We start from the raw sequence: 25,932 nt of genomic DNA, 5'->3' as shown, positions 1-25,932 counted from the left end.
TTAGGCACTGGAATAATGTGTTGTGGTGTCGAAGGGCTAGGTGTGGCCATCGCCTATGCCTTCAATTTTTGGGTATTCCATTAAAGGAATCTGGCGGTCGTGTATTCTGTCCGATGCCTGCTTGGCGGGAGGCCATAGCACGACCCTCGGTGACATCAGGGGAGAGCCTATAGTTGGATTAGCATCAACAGGCTCCACCTACTGGTGAATAAACCCCCCTGTTTTAGAGATCCAGTGCCTAAGCCAATACCTTTTCACTGCTGTAATCAATAAAGTTGTGGCCTTTCCTTGCCCATTAACCTTACATCACGTGTCCTTGTGTATTCATTTCACACTGCGGGGGTCGGGACCTCAAACCACAACCCACACTTGGGAACTCTTTTCGTTTTGGTGCTTGCTAAAAAAATTCCTTTTGTTTATAATATTTATTTATTTATGTTTTATTATTATTATTATTACTTTTTCAAATATTTTAATAATTTCTGAATGCTTTAAGTAGATGTTTTCAACCGCTTAAACAGATAGCGTTATCATTTTATTTTTCTGTATGTAAACTGCTCTGAAGTTTTGCAATCATGTGGTGTATAGATTTTATAAAACACACACACACACACACACACACACAATGTCAAATTTCAGGATCTGCCTCAGCTCCCTCAATCAACCTCAGAGACTCTGGGTTGTAGGCTACATTCTGCGGTCTGGATTCAGACAGGTCTGCTTCACAGACCCACCATTTTGATTCCCTTCCCCGGTAGAGATAACGTCTTTTTCCCCTCCTTGCTTTCAGATAGTCTTGTTTTTGTATGAGCAATCTTTTCTTCGCAGGGACTCAAGAGCTTCTGAAGCTTGCATTGTTCTCTTGACTGCATCCCCTGTCGCCGCCAGTACAATGCAGCCTCACGGCGCCAAACCTTTTTTCCTTGTCACCTCATATAGCGATACTGTGATCCAGGTCACTGCCATTTTTGTTCCCAACTTGTGTTCCGCCATTGTGCTTTGGCTTGTTTTTCTCCAGGGACAAATGCCTTGAAGTCTGTAACCCAAGTGACAAGCCAACTGCGATTCTCTCCGTCTCTGGAGATGTTGTGATCACAGGACTTTTCTCTGCTCACAAAGCAAAACATAAATAAATGTCATTTTCATCAATATGAGTGGGTGCCCTGAACGAGCAGTGTACAGTGGTACCTCGGGTTACATACGCTTCAGGTTACATATGCTTCAGGTTACAGACTCTGCTAACCCAGAAATAGGACCTCAGGTTAAGAACTTTGCTTCAGGATGAGAACAGAAATCGTGCAGTGGCAGCAGTGGGAGGCCCCATTAGCTAAAGTGGTGCTTCAGGTTAAGAACAGTTTCAGGTTAAGAACGGACCTCCGGAATGAATTAAATACATAACCAGAGGTACCACTGTATATGAGTACAGAAAGGTAAAAAAGTAAAGGACCCCTGGACGGTTAAGTCCAGTCAATGGCGACTATGGGGTGTGGCGCTCATTTCACTTTCAGGTCCAGGGAGCCGGCATTTGTCCACAGACAGCTTTCTGGGTCATGTGGCCAGCATGACTAAACAGCTTCTGACGCAATGGGATACCATGACGGAAACCAGAGCAGTGTACGGAAACACCGTTTACAGTGGTACCTATTTATCTACTTGAACTGGTGTGGTTTCGAACTGCTAGGTTGGCAGGAGCTGGGACAGAGGAACGGGAACTCACCCCATTTCAGGGATTCAAACCGCCAACCGTCTGATCGGCAAGGCCAAGAGGCTCAGTGGTTTAGACCACAGCGCCACCCACATCCCAATGAATACAGTATGCATATAACAAATAGCAGATAATTTGTGAGAATTGTTTGTATTCTTAGTGGGACCAGTGAAGAAAAAAACATGCTTATCAATGAGATCAAGGTGTGAGATTAGAGTGGGGGGGGGGGCGTTAACACCAAGAACTGTGGAAAGTCCAGTCCCTCAAGCTGATGCATTTCTGCATAGCTCATCCATGAGCAAGCACCACAATGTGTTTTTAAGTTTCAGATGCAAGGATTTTCTTTCCTCTTTCCCATTATTGCCAGGGTGGGAAATCTCAAGACCTGTTATAGTTGTGGCCTTCTAGGCCTCTCTATTTCATACCCTCCAAGATCCCAGACCCTCCATGTGTCCCTATTTTCCACAAACAATCCCAGATTTACAGAAGCTGTCCCAGTTTCTGATCTGATCCCGGAATGTCCTGCTTTCCCTTAGGACGTCCCTATTTTCATCAGAGAAATGTTTGAGGCTATGGAATTAAGCAACCCCCCAAGCAAAGATCACCAGTGTTGAAGCAATGATTCTTCAACATCAACTTTGTTGGACTGGATATGTCGTGCGGAAGCCTGATGATTGTCTTCCAAAGCAGCAATTCTGAACTTAAAAATGGAAAGTATATTTTCATTGGAGAAATGTTGGAGGGTTTGGAGTTATTCAACCCCTGTGCTGTCTGAAGGCAATCCTGTAAAGCGAAGGGTTTTTTTTTTTAAAAAAAATGTTTACTGTTTTATTATGTTTTTATATAAGTTGGAAGCTGCCCAGAGTAGCTGGGCCAACCCAGTCAAATGTGTGGGGTATAAATAGTAAAATTACCATTATGGAATGGGACGTCCCTATTTTCATCAGAGAAATGCTGGAGGGTTTTTTATTTTTCTCCTTTTCAAGTCTGATCTCTATCAGATGGGAAACATTTTTTTTGGGGGGGGCAAGATTAGAAAACCTTATACAGACATTGAGCTCTTTAAATTAATTATTTTTAAACACATTAAATAAAGTAGGCATTTATTAGTTTGGGGCCTCCAAGTATGATCAATCACTAGTTAATGTTTTGACAAAGGGGGGGCGGCGTTTTGTTCTTCTTGTTTTTTAATCACCAAAAGCATAATAAGAGGCTGCAATGATTATTGTAATTGTTTCTTTCTCTCTCTCGTTTGCCTAAGGCAGTAAGGAAGAAGGAGTTGGAGAGGTCTCTTTCTGCTTTGGTCTTCTTTCATCTTATGTTCTGAGACAACATTAATTTTGTTTCCCCATATGTGTCTCTCTATGTGGGTGTATTATGTGCCAGACTGCAGTCCAGGAGTCTACTTAATTAAATTTATTCAGAAGAAGAAAAAGAACAGTTTTCGATCTGGGTGGGGAAATAACTTTGGGTGGGCTTGCAGCACCTACTCTGACTTGCAGCACCTACTCTGGCCACATCCACACCAAGCACTATTTACCACTTTCACAGTAATGGTTTCACGCAGACAGTCTGGGGAGCTTTCACTGGTTGCTGAAGGTTGCTAAGAGACCCCTCTACCCCTTGCAGAGCTATGATGCTCAGAGTGATTCAACAATCAGTCCTTCTTTCCATGGAATTCTTGGCACCTTCAACAAGCTCCACTTCCCAAGATGCCTTGGGGGAGGTCATGGCTGTTAAAGTGGTTTGATGCTGCATCTCAGGGGGTTGGACTTGACCCAGTATACCTGTCAGGAATGAGCCAGCTCCAAAAGAAGGCATGCAGGCAATTGCAGGAAGCAGCCAGGAACACGGACCCCTGAACCCCTGAACCCCTCAAAATTTTACTCTGGGTGGGTTTGGAAGAACCCCTAAAACAGCACATGGGGGGCTAGAAGGGGATTGTTTCATCTGGCAATCTGAAATGCTTAAAAAAATTTATTTATTTATTTCATTCATTACATACGTCTCAAATTCTTAACATTTACTATATATTCCTCCCTCCCTCCCCTCCAATACTTCCCCCAACTTGCACTTCTGGTTTGTTTCTATTTTCACCCACTTTGCGATATCTCAACAGAAAAAGTTATTAATAACATAACATCAAACCCAAAAACATAAAAATAAAATTAAATATACCATCCCATTTCACTATCTTCTAAACATTTTCTGATGCTGATAATGTGGATGTTTATTTAAATCCTGCCATCGAGTCTACTGACTTTCTTTGTTTCTGCAAATATAATATGAATGGTTCCCAATCTTTTTCAAAGTCTCTGTTGTCTTTTTCTCTTAGTCTATTTGTCGTTTTTGCCAGTTCTGCAGCGTTCATCAACTTCTCTTGCCATTGTTCTTTATTTGGTATTTCTCCAGTCTTCCAATTTTGTGCAATCAACATTCTTGCTGCACTAGTGGCATACATAAATAAAGTCCTAATTTCTTTTGGTGTGTCTTGACCTAAAATACCTAATAAAAAGGCTTCTGTTTTTTTACAAAAGTTATGCCTGACTAGATGGAACATTCACAATAGTATGATGTTGGATGTCACACAAAACTTGGTAACCCTAGACAAGACAGGTTTCCTTTCTCTTGATGACAATGCTTAAGGGCAGAATCTTGAACCTGAAAGGTGGTGACCGAGATAGCAGACATGCCTCTTCTCGATTCTGTTAGGAAAAGTTCCATCTGAAAGACAGGGCTGGAAAATTGAGTGTTAACTCAAACACACAAATATAAGCTTGTAAACCAGCATTTGTTGCTACGGAGGGGAAAAAAATAAATTATTATTTTTTTTGGCACACGTACACAATCATGTCACAACTTTGGCTTGTTCAATAATAACACAGCCGGCCCCAAAATATTGACAAGGAAGAAGTGTTGAAGAATTGATTGCCTTCTTCAGACCACTACGTCTCTCCAAAATGCTCTGCCATCGTTGATAGGTGCTGATCAAAGGAAACATGTCCAGACAACACTTAGCGGAGTCAGAGAAACTTTTTCCATTTCATAAACCTGCTTTCGAAAAAGTGCAGCCAGGCCAGGAAATAACAAAGTAGAGATTTGCCATTTGTAATAGTTAATCACTAAAGGACATCGCTACATCTTTTTGTATTTTCTTTCTTTGTTTTAAATGGGAAACAATACATAGATATTTGTTTACACTCTTCTGCACTCCGATAAGGCAAGTTCAAAGACAGATGCGGATCAGAACAACAGCTAATTAAGTTGTACATTTTCCAGGACTAGGAATGGGAGAAGCTGCCAGTTTCAGTTTTTTCAGTTTCTCATTTTTCCAATCTCTACATTTCCACATTAGTTTGCATTATATATATAAAATCCTCATGAAAGTCCACCAGCATTTTAAGTGTGGGGATTTATCTTAATATTCATATCCGTATGCAATTTTGCCTAATGTATCCATTTCTATGAAGCAATTTTCCCTGATGCATTTTTGCATGTGATTTTCAGTAATATGTGTGTGTGTATGCACAATTTACCTCAATATATGCAATGGTGCACATATTACTTGGTTGGAGAACTCATAGGGACACGGGTGGGGCTGTAGTCTAAACCACTGAGCCCCTTGGGCTTGCTGATCGGAAGGTCAGCAGTTTGAATCTATGCGACAGGGTGAGCTCCAGCTTCTGCCAACCTAGCAGTTCAAAAGCATGCCAGTGCAAGTAGATAAATAGGTACCACCGCAATGGGAAGGTAAATGGTGTTTCTGTGTGCTCTGGCTTCCAACATGGCGTCCTGTTGCACCAGAAGTGGTTTAATCATGCTGGCCACATGACCTGGAAAGCTCTCTGTGGACAAACACCGGCTCCCTTGGCCTGAAAAGCGAGATGAGTACTGCACCCCATAGTTGCCATTGACTGGACTTAACTGTCCAGGGGTCCTTTACTTTTTTGCCTTGCTGTACACATATACACTGCTTGTATTATCTTTTACCTGGTTGAAGAACTGCGTTGCAAAATTCATAAAAGGAAACATTTCGACTGATAGCTGTGCTTTGCATTGTTTCAGAAAGTGCAGTTTAGGTATATAGGTTCAACTTTAAATATGTACTGAATTGAATTTTCCCCACATTTCTTGCCTGGGCAAAGAAAGATTGAGTTTCTGCTTTGAAGGATCTTGATTCCCTCTCTAAACTCTATGAAAAGCTTCTTATTATACTCTATGATTGCACCTGAGTTGAAGTCTCCAAAGCATGACATGGGGGGCTGGAGACTTCACATCTCTCTCGCCCCAGAAGCAGCACTGGGGATGACAAATATCAGGAGCCCTAAGTGGCCACCATTTCCTTGCACCCTGATGCCTTGGAATCTTCTCAGTTGCAACCAGGGCAGGCTGGCACTTTTGGTCAATCAAGGAAGATACTGTAGGAGCAAAGAGTGAGGAATGACAAATATTCCCTGTCCTCTTCTGGCACCAGATTACAGGAAACTGGGAAGCATCTAGAATGCTATGAGAGACAAAGGCTTACAGAAGTGGTGCCAGCTGTACTTGTGCATGTGTGGCAGTCGGTGGCAATTGGGTGATCAGCAGGTGGCAGCCAGCCAGCGAAGGTGACAACCAACAGAGTGAGGAACCAATAGATACACACCTTTTGGTTCTGTGCTGTCCCCATTGGTCCCCATTGGCTGAAATCCTGGGGCATCCCAGGATAGAATCAGAAGCCAGGGTGGCTTCTGTGTCCTGTATGGAAGATAGCAATTGGGCGGAGGACACTTCTCAAGCAACTCTCAATCCTGCCTGCTGCATTGGAGAGGGAGGCTAAAAGATCATGCGCGTCATCTTTGTGGCTGGATAGAAAATCGGTGTTACCAATGCAGAAAAGCCTCTGGATCAATATGAGCGGAGAGAATTGTTGCTGCTGCAGTGCCGTTTATTTATTTCTGCTCAGTGGAGTCCTGCTTTAAAACATCAGGAGACAAAACACTCTAACAAGGCTCGAATAAACAGCACTGAGCCCAGCTAGGGAGCAAATTCAAGGAGCAAATCACACACACACACAAAATAGCTGGCAACAGAATATTTTCGCATGTAAAGCGAACCCGACTCTAAATAACTAAGATTCTGTTGTTGCTGCATATAATCTGTGACAGTTGGATAGAATACAAAAGAAAATGCCGTTCAAGGCACAGCAAAGTTGGCTCATTAATCTGCTTCATGCTGAGTAGTGCAGAGGAGATCAAGCCAGATTCCATTTTGGATTTGCTCGCTGACTTGCTCCGGGCCTGTTCCAACTGCTGTAGCTCACTGTAAAAGCACAACGAGGGTATGCATAGGCCAAATTTCTAAGGGTTCATTGCAGAGGCTCAGCACCTAAGGTCTATTGGAGAATCTGGACTCCTGGCAACTAGGGCTATGGACACATACACCTCATACAACCTGGGGCCTGATCCAGTCCTTCAGATCAGCCCCAGTCAGACCTGGGTCAGGGCTGACCTGACCCAGATCTGGGCCCCAAGTTGATTCAGGGGTCAGCCATGATGTTTAATTAGGGTTTAAAATGATCAGCAGCGTTATATTTACACCCCTCTCCTGAGAGTACTGCAGAGGGCAGGACTGAATTTTCTGCTCATCAGCTGTGCAATCCTGCTGGGTGCTGCTTTTCCGGTGAGGAATGCATTGCCTGACCAGACCCTTGCAGCTTGTAGGGTTGAAATCTCTTACCAGCTGCTGAATGGAGGATTTGATCCTGCTCAGTTTGGCTGTGCAGGCATGTCCCCCCGCTGGGAACAGGAATGTGTAACCAAAGCATAAAGGTAAAGGTAAAGGGACCCCTGACAATTAGGTCCAGTCGTGATCGACTCTGGGGTTGCGGCACTCATCTCACTTTACTGGCCGAGGGAGCCGGTGTACAGCTTCCGGGTCATGTGGTCAGCATGACTAAGCTGCTTCTGGCGAACCAGAGCAGCACACAGAAATGCTGTTTACCTTCCTGCCGGAGCGGTACCTATTTATCGACTTGCACTTTGATGTGCTTTCGAACTGCTAGGTTGGCAGGAGCAGGGACCAAGCAACGGGAGCTCACCCCATTGCGGGGATTCGAACCACAGACCTACTGATCGACAAGTCCTAGGCTCCGTGGTTTAAGCATAGGGTGGTGCTATTTGAAAGCCCTTTTGCAAAGCTGCATGTTGGAAGATTCAGGGCAGATAAAAGAAAGTGCTGTGGAACTCTCTCCCACTGGAAGCACTGATGGCCAGCAACTCAGGTGGTATTAAAAGAGGACTGGACAAATTCCTGGAGGAGAGGACTGTCAGTAGTTACTAGTCATGATAGCTCAGCTCTGTTTCCACAGATGGAGGGCTCAAATCCCACTTGTGGATTTCCCACTGCCATCTAGTTGGCCACTGTGAGACCAGTATGCTGGACTGGATGGGTCATTGCCTGATTCTGCAAGCTCTTCTTATGCTCTTATGATGCCAGGATGATAAGTTCCCAAGAAGACTGTGATGGATATAATAATAATAATAATAATAATAATAATAATAATAATAATATACCCCGTCCATCTGGCTGGGTTTCCCCAGGCAAGTTATAGATGATATAGATTAGAGATATAGATATATTCTCCAAACTGGACAGCCAAATTGCAGGTTAAAGCCTATGCATGCAAATGGAAAGCAATGAATAGTGGGATATGAAGGAATAAATCAGCACCCCTCCTAACTTCATGTACACGCAGATGATGTCCAAGACAGCAGAGACTACCCTGGAGAGAATGCTGCAATGGACATCTCACTGAAAATGTCAGCTTTTATTCAATTTGGGACAGGAGGCCTTCCTGGGATGTAAATGGACTGGTGGATTCCTTGCTCTTCAAATTCTATCAAATAATTAGGGATGGGTGAGTGGAAAGCAATACAAATTTCTGGATACATTTTTTTGTGTGTGTTAAAAGAAATCCACACCATATTGTACTCATATAGCCTCCCCCCCCTCCAATTCATATGTGTACACAGACATTCACAACAGTAGCACATAATGTTCATGGGGATTTGCTGCTACAGTGGTGCCTCGCAAGACAAAAATAATCCGTTCCGCGAGTCTCTTCGTCTAGCGGTTTTTTCGTCTTGCGAAGCAACCCTATTAGCGGCTTAGCGGATTAGCGGCTATTAAAGGCTTAGCGGCTTAGCGGCTAAAAGGCTATTAGCGGCTCAGCAGCTTAGAAAAAGGGGGGGAAAGCGAAAAAAATCGCAAGACTCGCAAGGCGTTTTCGTCTTGCGAAGCAAGCCCATAGGGAAATTTGTCTTGCGAAGCGCATCGAAAAACGGAAAACCCTTTCGTCTAGCGGGTTTTTCGTCTTGCGAGGCATTCGTCTTGCGGGGCACCACTGTACTCCCTTCTCATATAAATTCATTCTCATGAATGAACACAACATTCACACGCCATTTAACAGTTGACTAATTGATAGTGGCACCTCCTCCTTTCTCTGCTGAACCTCCTCCTGCGAACAATACTCTGTCCCATCTCTCTCTAGACATTGTGCACTGATTGTTGTTGTTTTCAAAAAGGCTTCTAAGCAGTTGCAATATTCATAAATATTCCATAACACCCCAACATCGAGCCAACGAATGAGAAAGACTCCTTTCAATAAACTAAAGGCAGAACTCTGATGGTCAGAGTTATGGAGATTCTGGCCCAAGTTAATTTCAGTTTCATTGTTGTTGTTGTTGCTGCTGTTGACTTTTATCAGGCTTATCCAATCTGGGGATAAACACTAATTTGATTTGACAGATCGCTTGTTTACAGTGTGTGCCTTTCATTGCAAAGGTAGTTTTCTGCCCAAATAGATAGCAAAGAGGATTGATGTCTGGGTTTGAGTGGGGCGAGTCTTTGAAGATGCAAACTTCTTTGCCACTTAAAAGATACGGCAAAGTGTATATTGAATTAAATGAAAGGGATCATCTTTTATTTTCCTTTTGCTTCTGAACCTGTCTTAGAGTCTCCCAGACAGAAAATTCAGCAAAGAGCATTTAAGCACAGTTCTGGGAGGTTTCTTTCTCTTACCAGCTTTCATTTTATTTTTCAATGGCAGCTGGGTAGCATCTAAGCACTCCGGTCCACAATGCAAAGGACATCTCTCTGTCTGCTCCACAATAGGCTGCTGTTAAAGTGGAACTGCAATCACAGCTGCTTTCTGCTCCTGTTACCGGCTGCGGCTAAGTGTAGGCCATTTCGGCCCATGACCTCTCAGTTCAGGCTGCTCTTCTGATGCGTGGCGACAATTTGGGAGGCGAGCTGAGCAAAGACCAGCTTTTACTGCTCTCTCTTCACCCAACCCCTCAGCAATGTTTACAGACATATTTAGGAACTGGTGTCCTTCTGAAGGAATGCTGTTTCCTCCTTTTCACAGAAAGTGGCTCGTGGAAGGGTATGACCCACAACTGGACAGAGGGTAATGATTGTGCTGTTGTCACTTCTGGAGGGAAAGACTGGAGTTGGAGGGACAGGGAGCCACCGGTGAGACTTCAGCCTGTATCCTGAGCTTGTGTTTGCTCCTCCAACCCCTCAGGTATCTAGCTGAGAGTCACTGACCAGAGGCATGAGCTGAATGGGGAGACCAAAAGGGCAGTTGATCATGGCTCTTGACTGTGGCACTCAGCCTGTCAGTGACATTCCTTCACTGACAGGAAATGAAAACGCAGACACAGAGAGAGAACAGATAAGCGAGGAATGCAGAGGGGAGGGAGAAGAAGCAGCCATAACCTGATCTCTGGACACAGAGAAAATGAAAGAGAGAGCCAGAGTGAAAGAACGCAACTTGCAAGTTCTGATAGTGACACAGACTGATAGGAAGTAAGCGGGGTGGAATCACCCAAAACTTGCCGGCTAACTAGGCTCACTGAAAAACGTGGGAAGGGAGGAAAGAAACGGTGGGGACTGTTAGTTTCTGTTTGCCACTGAGCAGCTGCTTAGAGTCACAGGACTCTGTTTACATTCCAGACACATTCCATACTATTGGAAGTATCATGGGAGACTAGAGACGGATGTGATGTTACTGGTTTCCTGTTTCCTTTGTTCCTTTGTTGTGTGGTTTCTCTTTGCTCTCACAGAGAGAGGATGTAATTTTCTGTGCTCTCTGCGTAGTAAGAAATATAGCATAACAATGTAGCCCAAACCTCTCGTCTCTTTCCCGCCTTGGAAACTCTGCTGAATGGGACAATGTGCCTTGGAGCCTCATCAAAGGCTCAAGGTCGTTAGTTATTTGTCGGGAGGGTGATTCCGAAGGCTCAGTAGGAAGATGAGCTTTATCAGCTTGGCCGAGCGGAGATCCCGACAGGGGCTTCCATGTTGGGGAAGGAAGAGGAGGCGCCCAGTTTTGGCAAATGGATCATCCAGTGAGGACTGATGGAATGTAGCTCTGAACAGAGCTTTTAAATAAGCAATAAATCTGAAATAATTAACGGCTGGAGTCGAGTCTGACACAGCCTGACACAGTCATTGGGCCAACCATCAGCAGAGCACTCCCTGTTCACCCTAAACTGTGTAGAGCAGATTTATCCTGCACAAACAAGACAAAGATTCGTTGACCTTGAGGCCCACAAGCTTCATCAGGACTGGGAACAGGAGAGAAACATCAACCTGTGGCTTATTGGCCAACTTTCAGCTCAGAGATTCCGGTTTCAGGAGTGGTGTTGCAGACCTTCTGCTCAAGACCCTGGAGGACCCTGGACCCCATCTGTGCTGATTGGTAAGGAGAAGAGATATGGGGCAGGCCAGGAAATCCACTTGAATGCAGGGATTCAGGAAAGGGAATTTCTCCTTCTGCACCTACTGGCAAACTTCCCATCTCCCTGATCTTGCAGATGCTACAGTGAGTGATGGAGGAAACATTGACTCTTCTTGCATTTTCCAATGAGCCTCTGCCTAATTTGCATTTCCTGGCCCAATAAGCAAACTGAAACACAACTTTCCTTTGGAAGTCGTGCACCTCTTAATTTTGCGATGCAATCCTCCAGCAAAGAAAGCATGCACAACAAAATGCACACATTGGCGAAAATAATGTACAAAACTATAACATGTCAGGCTGAACAGCTAACAGAAATGTATATATTAGGTAAGTTGCAGACAGCAATACTTACCTTTGGAGAAATCTGTGCAAAAATGCATATTGATTTATGGGTTGCATCCAGTGCAACTCTTGTGCAGAGGCGAGTGTGCCTCTGACGGCAGTCTCAGCATGGCAGCCATCATATTTCTCAGATGGAGAAAAGTTTATTTCCACTCATTGGCTACTCGCTCACCCCGCAAAAAGTTATGGTGGGGAATTTGTGAGGATTGCATTTGATTAATGCATGGACTTTCCTTTCAGATCCATCAAGGATCGCAGGAAAGGTTGACATCAAAATGGAAAAATAATTGATGGCATCTAGATGACATCCATCTTCAGTTTGTCATGCATTGATCCTTAAGCAAATATTTCAGTGCTTGCTCCTTTCACATTTGCTTGTTCTTCCAGAGCAGCTTTCTTGTAATGGAGAAGGAGGCAATGGGGTGTGTGAAGGGGAGTCACCGAGATTGTGTGTTAAACATGAGCAAAGTTATATACCATATTTTTTGCTCTATAAGACTCACTTTTTCCCTACTAAAAAGGGGAAATGTGTGTGCATCTTATGGAGTGAATGCAGGCTGCGCAGCTATCCCAGAAGCCAGAACAGCAAGAGGGATTGCTGCTTTCACTGCACAGCGATCCCTCTTGCTGTTCTGGCTTCTGAGATTCAGAAAAAAAAATTCTTGTATTCCTCCTCCAAAAACTAGGTGCGTCTTGTGGTCTGGTGCGTCTTATAGATAAAAAAATACGGTGTATAAATTTATTAGTTTTTTAACATATCATTTTCAATAGTAATTAAACGTACTTTTACATCTTATTCATATTTTTTTTACTTCCATCAATCCTGTCTGAAAATTTTCCAATCTAATCTCTTAGTATGCATTTCTTATTTTGCCTATTACATTTCAAACTCATAACCAATATCTCTATCTTTTCCTACTTTGTAACACTTCATATATTTCTCCTTACAAAACTTCTTGTAGTCCTACTAGCGTAATTTGTTGATTACAGTTGCTCTTCGAATAATTCATATACTTCTTCCAATCTTCTGTAAATCTCTGGTCCCGCAGGTTTCAAATCCTTCCTGCCATTTTGTCCCAATTCTGCATAGTCCATTAATTTCGTCTGCCATTCTTCTTTCATCGGAATTTCTTCTTGCTTCCATTTCTTAGCTAACAATACTCTTGCCGCAGTTGTTGCATATAAAAACAATTTAACATCTTGCCTATTAATGTCCTGACCTATAATACCAAGTAAAAATGCTTCTATAATACCAAGTAAAAATGAACAAAGTTCTTGCAGTGCTCTTGAATGTATGATGTTGCTTTGATCCTACACCAAAAGCATCGTCCAGCACAGTGCCATCTACTCTGAGTGGAAGAGTCTCTTCAAAGACCAAGTTGACAGTCTTCCAATTAGTGAACTCCAGCTCAGCATCCAGCCCACATTTTCATGCCATGCTCAGATTGCATCTCCTCTGTGCACCACACATAGAAAGAATGTTGATCCCAGGCCCACCTATTCAGGGAGGTTGCATCAAAGGAAATCATGGCTCCAGGTATTAGCTCCTTGGGGTATGGGGAATCCGCTTTGCAAATGGAAAACCTTGGCATCTCCTGCTGAAAGGCTAAAGCGAACGTCTGCCTGAAATTCTGGATAATCACTGCCAGGGAGAATGGACAAAGCAGGAGAGTGCTGTGGCACTCAGATCCTTACTGTGGTCTTCAAAAAGTATCTGGATGACCACTGTGAAAACAGGATGATGGACTAGATGGGCCACTAGCTTGATGCATCATACACTAGCAGGACCTAAGCACAATAGCCAACTCCCCATCTGTGGTTTCCAACATATAATAATAATAATAATAATAATAATAATAATAATAATAATATTTATACCCCGCCCTCCCCAGCCAAGTCTGGACTCAGGGCTGCTAACACCAGGTATAAAAACAATTGATTGAAATACAACTTAAAAAACAAGATTAAAATACAACATTAAAATGCCGCCTCATTTCAGTAGAAACTCGAATCAAAAACATTTTGGGAGATGAAAACGTCAAGTCTTCACCAAGGCCAACTATCCAGACTGGTCCTACGTGGGCCAGAAAAAAGCCAGGAAGTACCCAAATAGGAGTTCCAAAAAGAAAAAGGGGGAGGGGATCAAGTTGATTCCAAGCCAAAGGCCAGGTGGAACAACTCTGTGTTACAGGCCCTGAGGAAAGAAATCAGATCCTGCAGGGCCCTGGTCTCATGAGACAGAGCGTTCCACCAGGCCAGAGCCAGTGCTGAAAAGGCCCTGGCTCTGGTTGAAGCTAATCTGGTATTGAGAAGTATTTCTTCCCCCAACCACAGAGGTAGAACACACCCGTCCTGTGCATCACTGTCTCCTGTGGGAATGAGTTCCATAGTTTATGCCTTGCATGAAGAAGGACTTCCTTTAATCTGTCCTGAACCCTCCAACATTCAGCTTCGTTGAATGTCCATTCAGAATGTTGAATGGGTTATAAAGTTGGGGAGGGGGGAGAGAGATGTTTCTCTATCCAACTTTCTCCCTGACATGCAAATTTTATAAGCTTCATAGAATTCTAGTATTGTAGAGTTGGAAGGGACCCCAAGGGTCTTCTAGTCCAACCCCTGCAATCTCAGCTAAAGCATCCATGGCAGATGTCCGTCCAACCTCTGTTTTGAAACCTCCAAGGAAGGAGACCATGCAACCACATGTTGCCTCTTACTTGCCTTTTCTCTAAACTAAACACTGCCATCTTTCTTCCGAGAGGGACCCCTCCACCTCCTTGATCATTTTAATTGCTCTTTTCTGAACTTTTCCCATCTGCTACACTCCTAAGCTTTGTCTCATTCTGAAATGTCATGTTGTTGTTGTTGTTGTGTGAATTTATATACTGCCCTATACCGGCGGCAGCTCAAGGGCGATTCACAAGATAAAATTGGATTACAAAACCACAAAATGCACAATCAAATAAAAACGACAACAGTCCAATAACACACACACATTTTTGAAGGCCATGGGATGTCAATCAAATCAACCAAAGGCCTGATTAAAAAGGAACACTTTTGCCTGGTGACTAAAGATGTATAATGAAGACGCCAGGCGAACTTCCCTGGGGAGAGCATTCCACAAGCAGGGAGCCACTGCAAGGAAGGCCCTGCTCTCATGTCGCCACCATCCGGACCTCTCAAGGAGGCACACATTACCTGCCTGACATATGCAATACATCCTAGAAGCCTGGGATAGCAAATGGCCACCTTGGTGCGGCACTTTAGCATAACAGAATAACAGAATCATAGAGCTGGATGGCACCCCCAAGGGTCATTTATGTTGGGAATTCCATTCCACCTTTTGCTGCAGATATGTGGATTGTTGCATGTCTGTTTACATTCCAGCACAGATTGCTGGCATGAAAGGAACGTCCGCTCTGTATTGCTTTTGTTTTTCCGTCTCTCTCCGAGAAGACAGCAAGGAGCGATGCCGTGTTTTCTTTGTCCTGATTTATGCATAATAAACGCGTAGCCTTAGTATTGTATCTACGCTTCAAGCCTCATCTCTTGCAGCTTGAGTCAATGATGAACGTCGGAGGAGCAGAGGTCGATGGATCTCCGCAGCAGCAAAGCTGGGGGGGGGCACTACAGCTGGGGCAGAGCCAGCTGGCTTTTCATCCCCCGATTTGACAATTCAGTCCAACCCTGCATTGCAGGGGGTTGGGCTAGATGACCTTTGGTGGTGCCATCCAACTTATTATATTTATTTATTTATTATTTATTTATTTATTTATTTTTTATACCCCGCCCATCTGGCTGGGTTTTCCCAGCCACTCTGGGCAGCTTCCAACTGAATATTAAAAACAATACAGTGGTACCTCGGGCTACATACGCTTCAGGTTACATACGCTTCAGGTTACAGACTCCGCTAATCCAGAAATATTACCTCTGGTTAAGAACTTTGCTTCAGGATGAGAACAGAAATCGTGCTCCGGCGGCGCGGCAGCAGCAGGAGGCCCCATTAGCTAAAGTGGTGCTTCAGGTTAAGAACAGTTTCAGGTTAAGAACAAACCTCCAGAACGAATTAAGTACTTAACCTGAGGTACCACTGTACAGCATCAGACATTAAAAGCTTCCCTAAACAGGGCCGCCTTCAGTTGTCTTTTAAAAGTAAAATAGTTGTTTATTGCCTTGACATCTGCTGGGAGGGTGTTCCACAGGGCGGGTGCCACTACCGAGAAGGCCCTCTGCCTGGTTCCCTGTAACCTCACTTCTCGCAGCAAGGGAATCAACAGAAGGCCCTCAGAGCTGGACCTCAGTGTCCGGGCTGGATGATGGGGGTGGAGACGCTCCTTCAGGTATACAGGACTGAGGCCTGTAATGCAAGAATCACAGATAACATGAATGGCCTAACCACGAAATAAAGAGAGGTGCTTGCCCAAGAGAGCACAACTGTAAAACACACACGCAACAACAACCACCAAAAAATCCCAAAGAACCATTGATTCCATCTCCTATGCTTACTGGCTCTTCTTGCTTCGGCATAGCAGTATAGAAGATGCAGTTCATAACTCCTAGTGACAGGCGCGATATTGATATCCACCAAAGTGCCTGAGGGGAGAGAGAAAATAAACACTTGATAAAAGTATGATTTAAGATTAATAGTTGTCTTGTGAAGATCCATGATAAAACATCCCATAAAGAGATTACTTGCCCGCAGTACCAAAAAACTCCTGCAGTCACGGCTGAGCGAAGCCAGAGAAGAAAGTCTAATTTCAGAGCAGGTTTTATCTCAGTCGGGGAACCAACCCTGCCTCGGGAATACTGTAAAAGTGGGGCATCACTTCATGTGAAAACACTGTAATTAAACAGAGGGCTCGGTCAAAAACGGCACAAAGGCTCAGATTTTGGATCCAAACCTTGGTTTTTGGAGGGGAGAGCTTTCCTTGACTTGGTGCCTTCCAGATTTACTGAAGCTTTTTATATACAGTGGTACCTCGGGTTAAGAACTTAATTCGTTCTGGAGGTCCGTTCTTAACCCGAAACTGTTCTTAACCTGAAGCACCACTTTAGCTAATGGGGGCTAATGGGGGCTCCCACTGCCACCGCGCCGCCGGAGCACGATTTCTGTTCTCATCCTGAAGCAAAGTTCTTAACCCGAGGTACTATTTCTGGGTTAGTGGAGTCTGTAACCTGAAGCATCTGTAACCTGAAGCATCTGTAACCCGAGGTACTACTGTATTGCTTAAAGGCCGTAGTTTGGGCTTCAACTCCCATCAGTCCCAGCCAGGATGACCAATTGTTGGGGATGATGGGAGCTTAGTCCAAACAAAACTCATTCTGACAGGAGGTAATGGCCACCAGCCTAGAGGGCTTTAAAAGAGGATGAGACAAATTCATGAAGGCTATTGATGGCTGCAAGAAGATCAAACGTATCCATTCTTAAGGAAATCAGCCCTGAGTGCTCACTGGAAGGACAGATCGTGAAACTGAGGCTCCAATACTTTGGCCACCTCATGAGAAGAGAAGACTCCCTGGAAAAGACCCTGATGTTGGGAAAGATGGAAGGCACAAAGAGAAGGGGACAACAGAGGATGAGATGGTGGGACAGTGTTCTCGAAGCTACCAGCATGAGTTTGACCAAACTGCGGGAGGCAGTGGAAGACAGGAGTGCCTGGCGTGCTCTGGTCCATGGGGTCACGAAGAGTCAGACACGACTAAACGACTAAACAACAACAACAATTGATGGCTACTAGCCAGGATGGCTAGGCTCTGCCTCCACAGCTGGAGGAGAAATTGCTTCTGAATACCAGCTGATGGAAACCACAGGAGGGGAGAGGGCTCTTGTGTTTGAGTCCTAGGCCTAAGACCCTCGTACCTACGGGACCACCTTTCCCGATATGCCCCATGGAGGACCTTAAGGTCCATAAATAGCAACACCCTAGAGGTCCCGGGCCCTAAGGAAGTCAGATTAGCCTCAACCAGAGTCAGGGCCTTTTCAACATTGGCTCTGGCCTGGTGGAACACTCTGTCTCATGAGACCAGGGCCCTGCAGGGTCTGCTTTCTTTCCGCAGGGTCTGTAAGACAGAATTGTTCCACCTGGCCTTTGGCTTGGAATCAGCCTGATCCCCTCCCCCTCTTTCCTTTTCTTTCTGCAATGGAACTCCTATTTGGGGACTTCCCTGGCTTTTTTCTAGCCTACGTAGGACCAGTCTGGAAAGTTAGCCTTGGTGAAGACTTGACATTTTCATCCCCAAAAAAGTTTTTGGTTTGAGTTTCCATTGAAATGAGGCTGTATTTTAATGTTTTAATGTTGTATTTTAATCTTGTTTTTAAGCTGTATTTTAATCAATTTGTTTTTATATCGGGTGTTAGCTGCCCTGAGCCCGGTCTTGGCTGGGGAAGGCGGGGTAAAAATTATTATTATTATTATTATTATTATTATTATTATTATTATTATTATTATTATTATCCTGCCTATGAACTTCCCATAGGGGCATCTAGCTGGCCACTGTGAGAACAGGATGCTAGACTAGATGGGCCAATAGGCTCTTCCGATGTTCTTACTGCACCTTTCACCTGTTTCCTTCCCCATACTGGAATGTACACAGTTCCCATCTCGTCGGCAGGTTTATTGCATGCGGAGAGAGGCATTTGTGTGTGAAGGTGGCGAAAACAACAGCACGACGGCATATGTAGAGGAGAGGTTAAATCAAACCTTATCTTTTAGAAAATAGCCATGCTGTTTTCAACTCATTAATCACCCATTATCTTCAAGGATTGGATGTGTGCTTATGTGCAGTTCATAAAAGGACCAATTTATCAGGAAGGTGCTCTCCACAAATGCTACGGCTTCAGCTGCCATTCACTTCAGCTGGGTTTGTGCGATAGATTTTCTCAATGAAATGAGCCCAAAGAGTCCCAACCAGTCCTTGAATTCTACATCGTTAAGCCTCTTAGGGTGGGGGTAGGCAATTGTTGTTGTTGTTGAGCACTAGATTCCCACAAGGGGGCTGGAGGTGTCAGGAGTTCAGCCTACACTTGAGTAGGACCCTGGCAGAGACACATGCCCAACTGGCATGTTCCCTCCCTCCTGGTTGATCGTTCAGGAGCTTCCAAAGCTTTCTTCAGCCTGAACATCACAGTGGCCAATGCCAACCGACACCGGCACACTTAGGGATCCACAGAGTTTGCGCAACTTTCATAACAGACCTCAGCAACTCAGCATTTTGGCTAATCTACTTTATTTACATATAAACAGACACGGAGCACTGCAACATGGCTCCCTCTCTCTCTACCATCAGACAGCAAAGAGAAAAAGAACAAAGGACAATAGTCCCACTTCACAGAACACAAACATCCTGTCTTCGTCACTTCCCACTCTGTGGAGTTAAAACATATACCGTCATGTGAAAGAAAAAAAGTCCCATGACTGCAATCATGGAGCAGGAATTCTAACTAGAGGTGCATGGGGCTGGAGTCAAAAGTGGAGGTTGCTCCATTAGTATGAATGGGTCACTGCCCCACCAGCTTTAGTCTGCCTTCAGCCACCCCCCACCTGCATGCCTACTTAACAGTCTGTCCAGGGTAACCAGCTGTTACCAATCTTCTCGCTTTTCTCAGTATTGCCTGTGTAGAACTCAATAGGAAAGAGGATGGGGATACAACTAGAAATTAGTGGTTCTGCCTGTCCTTGGCTCTCTCTGCCTTCCACTTTGCCAGTCTCTTCAGACACCAAACACGATTGAGCAGGTCATACTCTCTCCCCCTTCATTCTCTCTCTCTCTCTCCCAACCCTTTCTGCCCATTCTTCCTCCTTCCAACCCCAAATTAGGCTGAGGGTTCTCTATGACCACAGGTTGACTGTTCTTCTTCTTCTTCTTCTTCTTCTTCTTCTTCTTCTTCTTCTTCTTCTTCTTCTTCTTCTTCACCTGCCCTTCACCCTAAGGTCCCAGGACTGGTTACAAAATTAACACTCAACATTAAAAGCAGTTTAAAACAACTTACAGTAAAAAATAAAAATAATAAGATGGGTCTCCCTCTCTCGAATCAGAAGCCAGAGTTGCATCTTCAGTTGTATAATGTAGGTTCCAGATGTGAGGAGGAGGTTCTACAGCTCGGGGGCCACCACAGAGAAGGTTCTCTCCCAGGCTGCCACCTGTGCTGAGGCTCTAAGGGTCGAGGAACTCCCAAGAGGGCTTCCTCTGCTGATCTCAGTACCCAAGAGTGTCTGTAGGGAAGGAGGAAGCCTTTTAGGTATTTGTGGCTTGAGCATCTTGAATTGGGGCTAGAAACAAACAGGCAACCAGTGCTGCTGTTTTAGAACAGGGGTTATATGACATCTGATTGCAAGCAGTAATTCTAGCTGCTGCATTTTGGACCAACTGAAGTTTCTGAATCATCTTCCAGGGCAGCCCCCCCCCCCACAGCATGCTGTAGAAATCCAATATCCATTTTAACTCCTGTGGATGCAGTGCAAGGGCCATTATGACTGCGCTAAAATGTGGTCTTCAAAAGATGCTAGTTATTTCCTCTTTCTGACAATAGCAGAGTGAAGGAAAGGACCAAAATCTTCACTTCATTCAATAAATAGCATCAAAACAGTCTCTCATCCCATTGAAATGAGACAATATGTGTGCTCATGCATGTGTGTGTGTGTGTGAAATTATTATCTTTATGAGCAATAGAAATGCTGCAGTTAAAGTTTCATCTGGGAAATGGCATCTTGTTGGGAAATACTCCCTGAAAACATCTTTCTAACTGACACAAAGGATATTGGCAAGCTTTGACAAATAGTTTTCACCAACTTTCCCTTTCCAAACTGCACGAGGAATATTACATCAAATGTTTTCGGCTGTTATCCAAGAACCACAAGCAAAGAAAAATGATTGCTTACATATTTCTTCTTGTGCTGATGAAAACTCCTGCCCAAAAACATGTGCTGTACGAAACAAACCTGTGTGCCGAGGACAGCTTCATTTTCCTTGTGAAAGGTTCTTACATGAAGCATTTGTACAACAGCAATAGACGATCTGCATTGGGTTTTTCTGTTTTCAGAAAGCAGCGGTCTCCGTCAGAGGATGTTCCAGCCTAAGGGGTGTGTTTTGGGTAAGAGGATAGGTTCCATCAAGAGAAGCCAAGCATGGAAACCAAGACAGTGTTCGATCTTGATAGAGATGCATGTTGTGCTGGGCCCGGGGGTAACCCGTGAAACGCGGTCCAGGACCGGACCCAAATCCGAAGGTTCCGCTAGGAGTCAGCCCAACAGGGCCAAGGCAGGAAACGAGGCAGGAAACCAGGCAAGGACAGGTACAGGATCTCAGGCAGGATCTAGCATACAGCAATGTTGCTCCCACAACCTGGGGCGGGGTCCGACAGCCTTTTATCTTTGTTGGGGTAGCGGCCGGTCCTGATCCCCTGGCAACTCACCTCCCTGTTTCGCCTGAAGGCGAGCACTCCTCCTGCGAGTACTCAGGTCTCTCCTTCTCTCAGACCTTAGTCTCTGCAGCTTGGGAGATGTCGGTAGGTGACTAGACCCAGAGGCTGCCTCAGCCTCCTCTGACCCAACCGGTAGTGAAGCAGCTGTAAGTGATGGCCCAGCTGAAGGCAACGAGGTAATCGCCGCATCTGGAGCCAGGGCAGGCTCAGGCCCCTGACTCGGCCCAGCTGGTGTTTGTTGCAGGGATATCTGTGCAGACTGGGACTCTTCAGGATCAGGCCCCAGACTTGGTTCAGATGGTGCCTGAGGCAAAGGATCTGGTGCAGACTGAGTCTCCTCCCATTCCGAGTCTGAGCCCAAGTCCCAGGCCATCACACTTATGAACAGGCACAAATGTTGTATCAGCGACAGATGATCGCATACTGAATTCTAGATAGGGCTTCAGACCAATCTTCTAACCAGTCCAAAAAGCCCTCCAAAAGTAGATAATGGAGGAAGGTAAGCCCACTGATTGTCTCCTGTATTCTGTAGCACACACACTCCAACTCTAGGGTTCCATTCAGTTGTAATAGTCAACCTGGATAGTTCAGTTGGTTAGAACATGGTGCCGATAATGCCAAGGTTGAAAGTTTGATCCCTGTTTGGGACAGCTGCATATTCCTGCATTGCAGGGGGGTGGCCTAGACTCTGTTGGAAGAGAGCCAGTGTGGTGTAGTGGTTTAGAGTGGTGGACTCGTAATCTGGTGAACTGGGTTCGATTCCCCGCTCCTCCACATGCAGCTGCTGGGTGACCTTGGGCTAGTCACACTTCTCTGAAGTCTCTCAGCCTCACTCACCCCACAGAGTGTTTGCTGTGGGGGAGGAAGGAAAAGGAGAATGTGAGCCGCTTTGAGACTCCTTAGGGTAGTGATAAAGCAGGATATCAAATCCAAACTCTTCTTCTTCTTCTGTAATTCTATGATAATAACTAACAGCCATTGACTCAGTGTGAGGCAGCTTCCAATGTTCCAGATATGAAACCTAACATCTTCCCTCTCAAAGACATGCACTTTTTAAATCAAACAACTAATTAGATTATTATTATTATTCCTGTTCTATTGAGATCTGTCCTGGTGCACATATCCTACCCGGCAAAGCATTCATCAGGCTGTTAGTCCACAATGCGAAGCACTTAATATCTAGAGCAGTCTTGAATAATTCATTAGCGCTCAATGCGCCTAATACCGATAAATGGAAGCCCTGCTGGTTTCTCACACACTTCTTGGTTTAAGCGATGATAAATATACACTTTGCCAGACAGCCATGTGAGCTGTTGGGAAGGAATTAATTCTCATCAAAGAAATAGTAAGTAGGGAGTATTCCCACCTCATGGAAGGGCGAGTGAGGAGAACCTTAGATTCCTGACTGCTCCGAGAATGATGTGAGTTAGCGTTGGGGCCCCAAATATCAATGGGGCCCCAAACATCAATAACCCTAACCCACATGGAAAATGAAGAGTTGTTGCTAAATATTTATTCATGTATTTCCACTTACAAATTGCTTCTGAGATAGACTTACTCATAACCCCATTATTAGTGAGGCCACAGCAACATATGCAAGAATGTGACCTGACCACAAGATTGGCTGTCTGTTAAAGTGAAAAAAAGAACACCCTATAAGGTATAAGAAGGGTTCTGACATGAACAGTCAACAATGGGTTGAGCAAGTTTAACAACAACAACAACAACAACAACAACAATAATAATTTATTTATACCCTGCCCATCTGGCTGGGTTTTCCCAGCCACTCTGGGCAGCTTCTAACCGAATATTAAAAACACAATACATCTTGAAACATTAAAAACTTCCCTAAACAGGGCTGCCTTCAGATGTCTTCTAAAAGTCTGGTAGTTGTTGTTCTCTTTGACATCTGGTGGGAGGGTGTTCCACAGGGCGGGTGCCACTACTGAGAAGGCCCTCTGCTTGGTTTCCTGTAACTTGGCTTCTTGCATCGAAGGAAGCACCAGAAGGCCCTTGGCACTGGACCTCAAGCCATCCAAGCTGGTGGGCATCCTAGGAATGTGAGACTGTCATCAAAAGCATGGGATGATCCTCCTTAGTCTATTAACTGCCTTCAACACTTGCACAGACGAAGCATGCTAGGCAAACAGTGACCAGAAATTCACAAGAGGTGAATTCAAAACATGGGGTTTTGCCATTTGTTTAGAGCATGGGTAGGCAAACTGAGGCCTGGGGACCAGATCCAGCCCAATCGCCTTCTAAATCCAGCCCACAGATGGTCCAGGAATCAGCGTATTTTTACATGAGTAAAATGTGTGCTTTTATTTAAAATGCATCTCTGGGTTATTTGTGGGGCATAGGAATTTGTTCATATATATTTTTTCAAAATATGGCCGGCCCCCCAAAAGGTCTGAGGGACAGTGGACCGGCCCCCTGCTGAAAAAGTTTGCTGACCCCTGGTTTAGAGCTTCTCAGTTGTCAATGTAAGAGGTAACACAGAGTTAAAACCCTCGAGGTGAAGCCTTCTTGTAGAAAGAGCTGTGAAGTGAATTGTAGCGGGTTGGGTTCTACAGTTCTATGATTCCATGATATCTTTTGGTGATTTGTGCAGGCCATCTCCCTTGCTGCAAAATGTTTCTTTGGTGAAGGGAAGTCCTTCCACTTCTATTACATAACTTGTCATTATTATCAAAGTAGTTTAGAGGAAATCTCTTCAAGGGTAAACTTCTTAATGCAGGTATTTCCTGCTTTAACTCCTTCCAAACTCAGAGGCACGCTCAAAGCACAGCAGTTCCCTTTGAGTTTACAAATGCTCTCCCCTACTCCGCATTTCTTAACTCGGCTATGAATGTCTTCCGTTCCCATGGGCAATTCTGTAATCTAGCTTTCATTCCCCATCGCGCCTGCTGTTCTCTAAGATCTCTAAATCTCCAGTTATCAAAACACATAATCTGCCCTATCGTTCAACGGCAGACATTTCAACATCTGGTAGTAATTAACTAACAGCAGAGAAGCAGTGCTGAGTGAGTGTGTCTCTTGAAAGTTTCACATCCCAGAAATGCATGCTTTGATATTGGCTGGGGAGTCTGGAATAAATGGGTCTGGACTGCAAGTCTGCCCGCATGGCATACAAATTTGAAAGCTGAATTTTAGTGTAGATTTTGAATTATTTTCTGAGTTCAAGTGCAGATACAGTTGGAGTGTTGATTCGAAACTATGGTAGTTGATACGCATTGCAGTGCTGTGATATACAGTTACTGACTCACACTTGCATGCATGAAAGGGTTAACCTGAGCCCTGAGCTCAAGTTACCATGGGTGCTGCAGGCTCCAAGCAGCCTTAACCTCCACCTCCTTCTCTCTCCTGCTTCCTTCAAGAAGCTGTAGCCAAACATGGCTCCCAGCTCATGTAGGGAAAAAAACAACATGCAATGAAAAATTCTCTCCAAAATGAGATTTTTACTGCCTACATGCAAAGACTGTTTGATCCTTTTATAAGGAATTTATTTTTAAGTCTTTTGAAATCTTTTTTCTTCTTTATTTTTCCTGCAAACGGATGGATAATTATTTGCTGTCCCTTCTGAAACTCTTGTGAATACAATTTTCTCTTATTTGCAAAGCTAAGTGGCTGTGATTTATTCTAGCCTAAGTACTTTAATGGGGAATGTTTGATTAAAGGTGGAAGAGGGCAGATGTAAATCTAAGTAAGTTTTAATATGCTTGGAGAAAATTGCTATTGGGCTAACTCTGCTATGAGAAAGTAAAGATCTCTCTTTCAAACATCTCTCTCCAATACAGAGAAAGGGATCTATGCCAATCTTGTTGGAAAGCAAAAATACCTTTCCATACATTCTCCCATTCCTATATGAAATAATGAAAGCAAGATCCAACCCACTGCCTCTGCTCAGGACTTCCGTGCACATGGCGCCACTCCCTTCATCTGCCAGGAGGATCTTTGACAAACCACAGCCCCCCTCCAAAGGAGATTCAGGGTGGTATTGCCCTGGAGAGGAGTTGGGGAGTGGAACATTGTGGCCCAGAGCCAATAAGGTTTTCTTGGGGGGGGGGTTGCTTTTACATACAAAATTGTCTTGTTTTTGCTTTTACAATGAACACATGTTATTTTTGAAATTGCTTATTTTTTATTTTATTTTGAAATTCCTTGGAGGTTTTTTATGGGAAGTGTGGGGGAAGTTCCCCTTGGGAGTTCAAGGATGGAGTCTCACAAGAAACTCCAAATTAGTCAGACTTTGTTGCATTAAAAGGCAGAGTAGAAATAATCTGCAAGAGCATTTCCATTAGGAAACACACTTATATAGCCCTAAACGGCCTCGGTCCTGTATACCTGAAGGAGCGTCTCTACCCCCATCATTCAGCCTGGACACTGAGGTCCAGCGCCGAGGGCCTTCTGGCGGTTCCCTCACTGCAAGAAGTGAGGTTACAGCAGGCATGGCCAAATTTGGCCCTCCAGATGTTTTGGGACTACAGTTCCCATCATCCCTGAGCACTGGTCCTGTTAGCTAGGGATGATGGGAGTTGTAGTCCCAAAACATCTGGAGGGCCAAGTTTGGCTATGCCTGGGTTACAGAGAACCAGGCAGAGGGCCTTCTCAGTAGTGGTGCCCACCATGTGGAATGCCCTTCCTTCAGATGTCAAGGCAATAAGCAACTGTCTTACTTTTAAT

The sequence above is a fragment of the Podarcis filfolensis genome (genome assembly GCF_964270895.1).
Source record: "Podarcis filfolensis genome assembly, chromosome: 7".
Lineage (NCBI taxonomy): Eukaryota > Metazoa > Chordata > Lepidosauria > Squamata > Lacertidae > Podarcis > Podarcis filfolensis.
This window is presented reverse-complemented; position numbering follows the sequence as displayed.